Genomic DNA, 12,272 nt, shown 5'->3' with positions numbered 1-12,272 from the left:
CTGTTTTTCCAGGTATGGGGATATTGGGAGGCGGGGGGACACTTGGGATTAAAATGGGGGCAGGTGGGTGTGAGTTTGTCTGAGGGTCCCGCTAGGGACCTAGCCGTCCTGTGCACCTGTGTTTCGGCATTACGACCCCTGGCCTTTGCACTTCTTTCCTATGCCCCCCTCCCACCGGGAGGCCACATAGAGAGGAGGCAGGAGGCCCCAACCTGCCTGTTGGGTTTCCCAAACTGGGCTAGCTAGGAGAAACCCGCCCATATGAGAGTAGGGTATCTCCTCCCTCCCCACCCTGAGAATCAGGTCTCCCAGATTCAGGCTGAGGCAGCCAAGTCCTCTGCACCCCCAGGAGCTGACGCAGGAGTGACTCACTGCTGATTCTGTGAGTTGTCCTGCAAGGACAGAGCAAAACAATGAGATGGCAGGTCTCTGGGCCTGCCATGCGATGGGCTTGAGTCACCTGGCCTGGGCCCACAGCGGGTGGGAGCCAGTCCCCAGGCGACGAACGGGTCTGCCAGTTAACAGCCCCCTTCCCCCAGGACTGCCCCCCTCCTCTGCAGCCCCCTGGACCTGCCCCTCCAGCCCCCCCACATCTGGGACGCCGTCCTCGCCCACCTGGGGTTCCCTGCAACTGGTGCAATGTGCAGACTGAGGGCTCTGTGGTTGGTTTCAGGAATCTGTGAACCTGATGGTGCTTCAATCAAAGAGATTGGTTCTAAAAGAAAGTGAAGAAAACAACTAGGTCCAGTCACGCTGAAGGACTGCTTACAAAGTGTCTCCAACTAGAAATTGTCCATGAAGCGAGTTTTTGAGAAGGCGGCACGGGGTTTTGGCTGGCTGACTGTTTGGCACCCTTTATGGGGAGTAGCTTCTGAAACATTTGCTCGTGTTGTTTTGATCACCCTTGTGTCGTTATCAGATCACGGAAGATGGCTTGGGGTTGGTTTTATAAAACAACAAACACCACACTGGCCTCCTGCCCACCTGGGGACCAGCCTGGGGAGGGAGCGGTGACTCAGTGAGCGCCACATCCAAATCCTGGCTCTCTCCTTCCGACTGAGGCCCCCCCTCACCTGCCACTCCCCCTCCCCCCACCCACCTTCAGCCCCCACTCCCCAGCCTGCGGCTCTGCCTCCTCCCTCTGTCCTCCAAGATCTGCCAGGGTGGTGGTGGTGATGTTGCCAGGACACTCGGGTGGGACGGGTTCTCTCTGAGTTGGGCGGTGGGCCTCCAGGGAGCCCCCGAGCGCACCCTCCTGGAGGAGGCTGAGGGCAGGCTGGGCCCCAGAGTGGGGAACAGGCACCCGGGTCCCCACCACGACAGGATATGTAATGACCCCTTCATCAGGGCTGCGGGGTCCACGAGGTGGTGAGGGAGTCAGCCCAGCACCAGCAGAGAAGCCCCTTTGCTCCAGGGTTGGAGCTGGGCCCAGGGACACACCCTAAATCTGGACCCCTCCGGGTGGGGCACTCATTGCTTTGGTTCCATGGACACCACCTGCCTCTGGGGACCATAGACCCCCTGGGCCTGCTGGCGGTCTCCTCAGGAGAAGTCCCAGGGGCCCATTGGGCAGGTGTCTCCACCCGCTGCAGCCTCCCACACGGAACAGCCCTTCTCAGAGCTCCCCTGGCTTCCCCAAGGTGACAAGTGTCATTCCAGCACGAGCTGCCTTAGCTGCAGGCTACTTGGTCTGTCCCTCCACATGCTCTCTCCTCAGATCTTTAACCCTTGAGGAGACGTCCACCCCCACGCCTGGGACTCCACAGCACTGCCCCCGCGTCCAGAGCAAGTGAGCACACACACACACACTGAGCCCAGCTCTTCTGCGGTGGCAACCTCCTGTGCCTGGTAAGCCCACGCCCCTCCCATGCTTCCTCCGCCGTCGAGACTGGAAAAGTGAAACGCTCATTTCCACAATTTCCCGCAGAGTCGCAAGAGCCTGCGGGACTGAGTGTTGGCCTAGGAGAGGGAAGCAGATGTCTGGTGGGTGGTTTCTTGGGAAGACAGCTTTTTCCTGATAAAAGGGACCTATTCAGCTGGCATCCTTTCCCATCCTCTACCTTCTTCTAGTCTTGGATGTCGATGTGATGCTTAAACATCAGCAGCCATCTTATCACCATGAGGTGACAAGCTGCTGGGCCGAATGACAGCAAAGCTTCAGGAGGTGTGGGTGTGAGGACGTGGCGGGCCCACTATCCAGTCTCCAACAGCTGCCTCCCTCCACGTGTCTGTGCTTCTAAGCCGCTGTTCGTTGATCTTTTATTTGCAGCTGATTGCATTCCTAACTGATATACCTGTTTCAAACCCTCTGTTTTAGAATAGTTTTAGATTTATAGAAAATTTTTTGTTTTTTTAACAGAAAACTTTTTGTTATTGTGAAAGCGGTCATGTCAGATTTCATCAATCACACACGTTAGGGTTTTTTTTCAAAGATTTTATTTTCATTTTTAATTACTTTTTAAAAATATTTTAGTTGAGAGAGAGAGCATGAGTGGAGGGGAGGGGCAGGGGGAGAGGGAGAAGCAGGCCCCCACCCCGGGCAATGAGCCTGATGTGGGATTGGATCCCAGGACCCCGGATTCATGTCCTGAGCGGAAGGCAGACGCTTAACTGACTGAGCCACCTAGGCGCCCCAAGATTTTATTTTTAAGTAATCTCTACGTTCAACGTGGGGCTCGAACTCACAACCCTGAGATCAAGAGTTGCACAGTCCACCAACTGAGCTGGCTAGGCGCCCTGCACATTTGAATTATCCAAAGTTCAAAGGCTTTGAGCTCATACCTGCCCACAAGAATTCTGGACCTGCAGAGGGTCCCCCCACTTAGCTTCAGGGGTCCCCAGGATATAAGAATTATCCAAGAATAAGTCTTTTCCTTGTCTCTCTTTCCTGCTTCAAGTCTCATCAATGCTGCCTCCCACCAAGGCACCGGAAGGAGTCTCACCGTTGCCCCGGCTGATGGTGCCCTGGCGAGCTCACCAGCGTCCATGCCAAGTGCACCCTCCCCAAGTTTCCCAGATGGCCCTGGCAGTCTGGGGTTCCACATAGAGGAGGAGAGAATGGCCTCTCCCAGGTCCGAGCTGCATCTTGCCCCCTGCACCCAGGTGGTTGCGCTCAGAAGGTCACAAGGTTGCTCGTGGACACGTCCCCTCGGGCCGTGTGTCTGATTTCCTGTCAGTCATGCATAGGCAAGCCAGGACAAATGAGTTTTCAGAGGCTCAGCGCTCTCCAACCTTACGGAGAGGGTCATCCCTTTCACAGAGCAAAGTCTGCTTTGTGGGCTCCTCCTGGTCCCCCAGCGTTTGCACGATGGCCGCTGCCATGCTTCCACCCTTCTTCACCTGCGGGCGCTCACACCTGGTTTGTACCCCTGGTTTCAGAGCTCCACGACCATCCATACAGGTGACTCCCTGAGCTCTCCCCGAACAGCCCCTGGGCCCCTCGACCTTACCGAGACCCCAAGTGAATCCTATTATCCCCTCTGTCAGAATTTCCCAACCCAGCAAAAGGCAGGAGCCCATCCTTCCAACAGCTCAGTGTGAAAACCCCGGAGGACGGACACCCCCATGTGCTGGCCAGGGCCCCGGGCGCCAGTGGGAACACAGCGTGGGGCGGCCTCTGCGCAAACCCGGGCGGCTGTTTCCCGTGCAGCTGAACTTCCCCGCAGCCACCGACTCCTAAAATTTACCCAAGAGGGAAGAAAACCTACAGGGACCCTGCACGCAGACATTTATAGCAGCTTTATTCCGAATCGGCAAACCCTGGAAACCCACGTGCCCTCCGGCTGGCAGTTGGGAAAACACACTGTAGGGCGCCCGTTCGGGAGAATTCTGCTCAGCAAGCGAGAGGAGCAGACGGCACACAAGGCCCACGGACGCCCAGTGCAGCACGCTGGGGGGACCAGCCAGGCTCCGGAGCCACAGAGACAGAGCAGATGGGTGGCTGCCGCGGGCTGTGCTGGGGGAGCTCGCGGTCACTGAATTTTCCTGTGTGTAATTACACCTCCATCAAAATGATTTAAAAACAACACAAACATGTGGAGGCCTCCTTGCCTCCTCGCCTTCCCTCATGGTCTACATTCAAGCCATCAGCAGACCTGTCGGTTTTACTGTGTCTTGGAAATATGTCCAGATGTGTCCACTTGTTCCTATGCCGGGCCCAGCTGCCCTCCACACGATCCTGCATTTCAGCAGTGGCCTCCTCGTGGGGCTCCCTGCTTCTGCTCTTGCTTCAGCAGCCTCCTCTCCACTCAGCCGCAAGACTGGCTCTCTCCAAACCTAAGTAATGCGGTCACACTCCCATTCAGAGCTCTCTGATGGCTCCTCACTTTACTCAGAGGGAATGACGTCATCCTTCTGGCCTCCCCGCCCCCTCCCCCTCCTTGCTGGGGAGCTGCAGCCGCAGGGCTCCCAGCTGTGCTCTGGAACACCACAGGCATGCTCCTGCCTCAGGGCCTTTGCACCTGCAGCCTCCTCTTCTGCCACATGACTGCAGGCTCCTGCCCCCACTTCCTAGGGAACTGCACTCAGGTGCCAAGTCACCATCCTGTTTACAAGAGCAGTGTTCCCTCCCTCCCCTTTTGCTTCTTTCTTTGCTCTCTTTTTTCCAGGACGTTTATTACTATTTAACATACTACGTTGCAGGGTGTTTCAGTCACCCCAAAATCCTCCCTGTGCCCCTTCCTGGTCAGCTCCCCTGTCCCACCTCCCGGTCCCCAAGTGACCACTGATCTGCCTTCTGTCCTTCCTAGCATTTTAGGTAAATGGAATCATCCAGCATGTGCTCTCTTGTACCGGGCTTCTTCAGCCTCAGTGGGATGTCTTGGGGGCCACCCAGGCTGTGGCGTGTCTTCACTGCCTGTGGTGTTCCTGTGTGTTCCTGGGAGACCGCAACGCTGAGAGCCTTCACCCATTCTCATGCTGATGGGCATTCGGGTTGTTTCTGGGTTTTGGCTGTTACCCATCAAGTTGCTGTGAACACTTGGAAGTTTTTATGTGGACATGTTTTCATTTCTGTTGAGCTAACCAACACCCAGGAGTGGAATGGCTGGGTCATAATCTGTGTGTATGTTTCACCTTTTTTTTTTTTTTTGAAGATTTTATTTATTTATTTGAGAGCACGAGACAGGGAGAGGCAGAGGGAGAAGCAGGGAGCATGATGCAGGCTCGATCCCAGGACCCCAGGATCATGATCTGAGCCGAAGGAAGACGCTTAACCAACTGACCCGGGTGCCCCTGCATATTTAGCTTTTAAAGAAACCACCAACTCCTTTCCCAAGTGATTGTTATCGTCTGACTTACCCGCCAGCAGCATGGAAGGTAAGGGTCCCAGTGTCTCTAATCCTCACCTCCTGATGAAAGCCCTCCTAGCTGTGGGGCCGGGGGGCCAGGGCAGGGGTGGGGGTGCTGCCGCGGTATCTCAGGTGGTCCCACTTTGCGCTTGTCTGATGACTCACGGTGTGTGGCGCCTGTTCCTAGACTCATGTGCCCCTTGTATTTCTTCTCTTGTGATTTGCCGATTCAGACCTTTCGCACTTAAAAATTTTTGGTCTGATTATCAAATGGTAGGACTTCTTTATTCTGGCTGTAAATCTTTTGACAGAGCAATTACATATTGTAGAATCTATTTTTATTTTTGTAGAAAACATAGATAATGTGTTTTACGTCTTCTCCCTCCTATTTTTTATTTTTTCTTTTATTTTTTCTTTTTTTTAAAGATTTGTTTATTTTCTGACAGAGACACAACGAGAGAGGGAACACAAGCAGGGGGAGAGAGGGAGGGAGAAGCAGGCTTCCCGTGGAGCAGGGAGCCCGATGCGGGGCTCGATCCCAGGACCCTGGGATCATGACCCGAGCCAAAGGCACACGCTTAATGACTGAGCCACCCAGGTGCCCCTCCTCCTATTTTTTAGTCATTCATTTTTATTGTGTTTTACAATTGTATTATTGTATTTTACAAAAGTATAAGCTTATGGTCTTTTTAAGGTTCCCAGAGCCCGTTCCAGCACAGTGCGGGGCGGGGCTCCTCAGATACCACGGGGTGCCCAGAATTCAGCTCAGTTGTGACACCGTCCACCCAGGGACAGCGTCAGCCCCACAGGTGAGGGGCTCAGCCCACTCCCACCCCAGACGCCAGTCCCTAGTCCTGTGCTTCTGATCACAGCCAGGGTGGAGGGTCCCTCCTCCGTCCCTCCCCCCAGCCCTTCCATTTGGCTAGCGTGGCTCACAGAGCTCAGGGAAACACGCACTTTCCCAGCTTATGGATGGATTGGACCATGTGAGCACAGGGGACCAGAGGCTGCCTGAGGGCCAGGGAGAGAGCAGCCCTCCCTGATGCCTTCATCTCTGACTCCCATCAGTCAGAACTGAGGGGACACAACTGGGTGTCCTGCCCACCTGACGGTGGCCCGGGCAGGTCAGGACCACGAATGACCAGAGTAGACCTCGAACAAGTCGTCCTTTACCCCAGGGAGTCTGAGAAGCATTTCTGCTGCACCTGCTCAGGAGCAGTCACGGCGTGTCCTGGCAGCTTGGGACTGTCTAGGGTGATGCCTGTCCTGCTGGGATTATCATTAAAAAGAAATCACAGGCCCCAAATGGTGTCACTTAGGCCAAGTCTCCCACCTGGAGTTTAACCCCTCACCTGCTTGCCTCCCCCAGAAACACAGTCTTAAGCGGTGGATAGGGGGGCTTTCTGGCCAGCACCATTGAGGTCATCTGTCCCCTCAAGCCTGGCCATCCCCCTAAGAAGGTATGGTAAGCCACCTTAGACCCCTGTACTGCCCTGGAGGGAAAGCGGCCTTGCCTGTTCACTCCTTGCCCACCCACCTTCTTTGAACAATCTCCATTTTGTATAATGCAGAGCTCCCCATGGCCCGATCCATGCATCGCTGATAAAGCCAATCCAGTCTTCACATTTACTCCATGGGATTTTTTTTCTTAACATGGTCTGTGCTCTCATAAGTGTCCCAAGAGCTGGATAAATTATGGAGTCCGCCCAAGAGTGACTCAGCTGAACCAAGGGCCCCCGGCCCCTTGGAGCCCCCTGATTTTCAATCTCTGTCCCCCTGCCCCAGTCACCATGGCCACCAGCTGGCCACTTGGCACTGGATCTCCCAGCTCTGGCCTGTGCCACACCCACTGCCACCTCCCACCCTCCCTGCCGGCGAAACAGGGGCAGCCCCCAGGGGCCCTGGCAACCATTAACCAGCTTGGGGGCCAGCGCCCTCTGGCCCTGTGTCCGAAGCAGGGACATGGCCATACCTGTGGAAGCCGGCTCAGCATTTGGGCGTTTGTGCACCCTCTATCACGATAACCTCCCTCGGCCTCTGTGAGGCCTGGGGGACCTGCTTTCAGTCCAATTGGCCCACTGCGGGGTGGGGGGTTGGGAAGCCATGGTGTCCCCCATGCCCCTCCCCGGAGGTGGCTGTCTGGAACATTCCAGGGAGGAGTTCAATGTCAGGAGCTTGGGGCTGACTGGAATCGTGAGCCCTGGTGGAGGGGGCCAGACCAGCCCCAGCAGTCTCCCGGGAGCTGAGAGCCGCCTGCTGCCCAGAAGGCTTCCTGCCTCAGCCACACACCCTGGGTGCTCGGGAATGTTCCCTGGCCCTGCGGAATGGCCCTCAGAGCCTCTCTGCTGTCCCTCCCCAGGCCCCTCCCCTCTGCCTCCTGGGCCGTGCAGAGTCCCACAGCTTTCTCTAGCTCATCACTTCCCTGTGCTCTTTTGCTAAACTCTCCAGCTCGTCACTCTTCACGAGGACCCTTCCAGAAAGCAGTGAGGAGAGGACAGGAAGGATTACAGGTAAACAAAGTCCCTCACTTCCTCAGCCTCTGTGCTTCACATTTGATGGTGGCCGTTTCCCAGCGTGAGCCCAACCACCCAGGAGCCGCAACTTGCTGCCCTGGGCCGTGGTGCCACGCAGCCCTGTCCCCGGGGCCTCCTGCCCCATGTCCGTCTGCGCGTGTCCACCGCGTGCGTGCATGTGTGCGTGCACATGTATGTGCACACTGGACGGGTCTGTGTGTGCTCCGGGGAGCCCAAACATTCAGGGCGGTAGGCAGTGAGACTACTCAGCTCCCGCCCCCAGGGGCGACTCCCAAGCCCCCTCCACCCCCAGCCTCCCACCTCTGCCAAGGCCAGTGAGAGGGAAGGAGCCCGAACCAGCAGCCAAATTCACGGGGAGATTGTCCCAGCCGGCCACGACTGCAGCACAGACACAAGCCCCTTTGTCTTCTGTCCCTCGGTGCCCCCAGAGGTGGTGTGTGGGGAGGATTTAGAAGACTGACCTTTCTGATTAAAACACCCACCCGACCCCCACTGACTGCAGCAGACAAAGGAGGTTCTCTTGTGCCTGGTGTGGGGGAGGGGTGTGGGTCCTGGAGCCTGGGGTGGGGGTGGGGGTGGGGTCCCTGCCCTGAGGAGGCGGGGTGGGAGGCTAGCATGGAGGATATTCCTTACCTCCTTAGCCCCTAGTTGCCGTTCATACCCCTGCACAGCTGAATATCTCTCAGGGGCACTCCCCACCCGTGACTGATTAGCGTGTGGACTCTGGCAGGCCCTGGGGCTAGTGACACCTCCCAGAGACAAGTTAGGGCCAGGAGCCGCACAGCTCAGTGTTGTGTAAGAAGAAACAGTTGGTGGCCAACACACAGCGTCTGCTGGGGTTGAGCCAGTACATGGATAAGGAAGTAGTTATATTTACTCGAATGTTCCTGAAGGCTGACTTGGGCACAAAGGCCAACTCTGAGGAGCAGGAACCGGGTGCAGGTTAAACAGTCCCTTCTCCAGCTGGCCCCTGGGTTCAGGTCTGGCACGGACCTCATCTCTGAACTTGTCATGAGTCACTGAGAAGAAATTCACAGATAGTGGAAACCAGCCTGCAAGAACCCCGTGCCGTGGAGTGCTGAAGCCCTGGGCACTTGGGGCGAGGGGACCCCAGGAAAACGGGAGCGTAGTGCCCACCCCGCAGGTGTGTGCCGGGGTTGAATGAGGGAAGGCTTGTGAAGCCACCGAGCATCAGGCCTGGCCCCAAGCATGTGCGTGACGGATGTTAGCGTTCCTCCGTGCATCTGTCCACCCCCTTGTTCCGGGAGAAAGACCCGTACTGACAAGCGTGCACCACGAGCCGCACTTGGAGGCCCGTGGCCTTCAGCACAGAATTGCTCATCACCGTGGAGACCGGTGTACCCTGCCCCTGCCCAGTGCCTCGGAGCCTCAGCTCACTACAGGACCCCCTGCAAACACCTGGGGCTGTTTTCTTTCAGCTCTCCTATCATGTTTCAAGTTGCCCCCAGCAACTTTTCTTTCTGGAACCCTCTCGTCCTCAGACAGGTTCTCTCTTCCCTATCCCCGACTTCTGTAGCCAGGTGTCCTGTTTATCAAACTTAACCCTTTTACATGCCTAAATCCATTTTATTTTTTTAAGTTTATTTTTTAGTAATCTTTTTTTTTTTTAAAGATTTTATTTATTTGACAGAGAGAGACACAGCGAGAGAGGGAACACAAGCAGGGGGAGTGGAAGAGGGAGAAGCAGGCTTCCCGCCGAGGAGGGAGGACCCCGGGATCATGACCGGAGCTGAAGGCAGACGCTTAACGACTGAGCCACCCGGGCGCCCCTATTTTTTAGTAATCTTTATATCCAGTGTGGGGCTCGAACCCATAACCCTGAGATTAAGCATCACACTCCTCTGACTGAGCCGGCCAGGCACCCCTGCATAAATGCATCTTAAAACCCTGGAAGTTGGGGCGCCTGGGTGGCTCAGTCAGCTAAGCGTCTGCCTTCGGCTCAGGTCATGATCTCCAGGTCCCAGGACCGAGTCCCACATCGGGCTCCCGGCTCAGCGGAGAGCCTGCTTCTCCCTCGGACCTTCTCCCCTCTCATGCTGTTTCTCTCTCTCTCTCTCAAATAAATAAATAAAATCTTTAAAAAAAATAAAGAAATAAAGAACTGTCCTTTATTTAAAAAAATAAATAAATAATATAAATAAATAAATAAATAAATAAATAAATAAATAAATAAATAAAAAAAAAAAACAAACACTGGAAGTAGATACATCGAAATGCTGACAGTGGGTACCTCTGGGTAATGGGACTTCTTTTCAATATAGCTCTCTATTCCCTAATCCCTGCAGTGTACGTGGATGACTTTGGTAACAGGAAAAAATATTATACAATTACATTTCATGGAAGAGTTGATTACGATTTCTATTCCCTCTCCCCCGGCTACCAGTTTTTTGTCATTTTGGGAGCATCTGAAATGTCTTTAGTCTCTTCATCGAAGGACTTTTGCATCACGGTAGCAGGGACATTCCAAACTTCAAATGAGAAAGTTAAGGCCTCAGAGAAAATCCTTCTTCCCCAGAAGAGGCACACTGGCGTGCACTTCTGCCCCGAAGCATGAGCCCAGGCCGGAGCAGATGGAGCCAGGAATGGGCTGGAGCTCTCCTTTACTGAGTGGTCAGCGAGTCACTAGATCCTCTCTTCACCTCACACACCAAGATAACAGCCAGAAGGAAAAGGGAGGTCAGTATAAAATACCAAACAACTGGGCAGAGGTTTGGTGTAAGACATCCCGGAGGAAGACAAGGGAGCGGGCAACAGACGCAGAAAGATGCCCAGGAGCGGCAGTGACCGGATGGCCTAGCTGTCGGGGGCCAACAGTGCCAAGTGTTGGCACGGGTGTGGAGAACCTGGAGGGCTCGGGCACAGCTGTCAGGAATTCAGCATGGCCCCAACCACCTTGGAAAGGTGTCTCGCCATTTCTTCTAAACTTTAACCTACACTGACGGTGTGAGTCATTGATCCCAAGGCAAGACGTTTGCCCAGGAGGAATGGAGACAGATATGTCACAAAGATTCACGCACGCACGTTCACAGAATCTTTATTCCTAATAGCCCAGACAAACAACCCCAGTGTTCATTGGCCAGTACACGGATAGATAAACATTGCTCAGCGGTAGAAGGGGAAGGAACTGGTGAAATACAAATCACACAGACAAACCTCCGAACCCTAACGCTGGGCGAAGGAAGCCAGACACAGAGGAGCACATACCATCTGATTTCGTTTATTTGAAATTTTAGAAAAGACCACACCAATTTACAGTGACCAAAAAACAGATCAGTGATTCTCTGGACCTGGGTTTGGGAGGAGACTGACTCCAGGGGCCCTGCAGGGGTGACAGAAACTTCCTCCATTTTGAGTGTAGTGGAAGTTAACACCAGTGGATATGTTTGTCCAATTTTTATCAAACTTCACTATGAACATAGATGCCTTTTACAGTGTACCTCCAGAAAATGGAGTGGGAAACCAAACCAGGAAACTCGGAGTGCAGCTGAGCCTCAACACTGTCGCGGGCCCATGACCTAACTGGACAAAACCGTGAATAGACACAATAGCAGGCAACAGACTTCTCTGCACAGCGTGTCTAAGGTCAGTCAGACCAGTGAGGAAGTATCGGGAGTGAACGCTTAGTGGGTTTGGGGTCCAGGCTTCCGTCGGAGTGATGACGAACGTCTGGGGCTAGATGATGGTGGTGATACTGCACGGCCCCCCTCAGGCGCTAAATGTCGCAGCGGTGTATACTTTAAAATGGCTTAAAGGGCAAACCCTATGTGTATTTTACCACAATAAAAATATCCGCCAGCCTCGTACAGCAGTGAATTAATGTGGAAAACATCACAGAACACCTCCTTTGCTGGAAAGCCCCAGAGCGATGGGGTCCGGGGTCAGGGAGTGGGAGCCCAGAGACAATACTTTGTTCCCAAAGGCACGCCGGGGTGGGGGCTCAGACCTCCGGCTCTGAGGTTTGGAGCTCCAGGGAGATGGACCCCACTCTGGACCCCCATCAGACTCACGTGGGGTGAAAGGGAGAGGTGTGCCCCTCACAGAGCGGGGTGCAGGACAGACCACAGCACCTAGCCCGTGGTTCTCAACCTTGGCCTACTGCACTTTTTTGGGGCCAGAGAGTTAGGTTTTGTGCGTGTGTATGCGGGGGCCGTCCTGTGCATTGTAGGATATGTGCCAATGTCTCTGGCCTCTATCCCCTCAAGGTCTGGACACCTACCCAGTTGTGACAACACAAAATGTCTCCTGACATGGCCAGAGGTCCGCTGGGGGCACCATTGACCCCAGGAGGGAACCACTGCTCTAAGCAAAGGGGGTTGGTCCTAGCCTTGGGAAAATCCGTGGCCCTCTCCATAAAATTGAGTCCCCCATGACGGAGAGTCTCCCCAGGGGCAGGGCGGGCTTGCCTGGCCTGCAGGAGCTGCCCGTCTAT

The 12,272-nt window shown here is 54.8% G+C and overlaps 1 long non-coding RNA gene across 1 annotated transcript; it reads left to right on the top strand.

Moving 5' to 3' along the window:
* Nucleotides 1-5,130: 5,130 nt before the first annotated feature.
* LOC141373987 (uncharacterized) lies at nt 5,131-11,646 on the top strand. Its single transcript, XR_012380476.1, has 4 exons — nt 5,131-5,316; nt 5,983-6,097; nt 7,737-7,798; nt 10,359-11,646. It is a non-coding gene; the product is annotated as an uncharacterized lncRNA (long non-coding RNA).
* Nucleotides 11,647-12,272: the final 626 nt, after the last annotated feature.

The sequence above is a fragment of the Callorhinus ursinus genome, unplaced genomic scaffold, assembly GCF_003265705.2.
Source record: "Callorhinus ursinus isolate GAN/ISIS: 27379988/994484 unplaced genomic scaffold, GSC_fseal_2.0 scaffold13, whole genome shotgun sequence".
Taxonomy (NCBI): Eukaryota; Metazoa; Chordata; class Mammalia; order Carnivora; family Otariidae; genus Callorhinus; species Callorhinus ursinus.
Note: the sequence above shows the minus strand (reverse complement) of the source record. Positions and strands in the feature narration are given on the sequence as shown.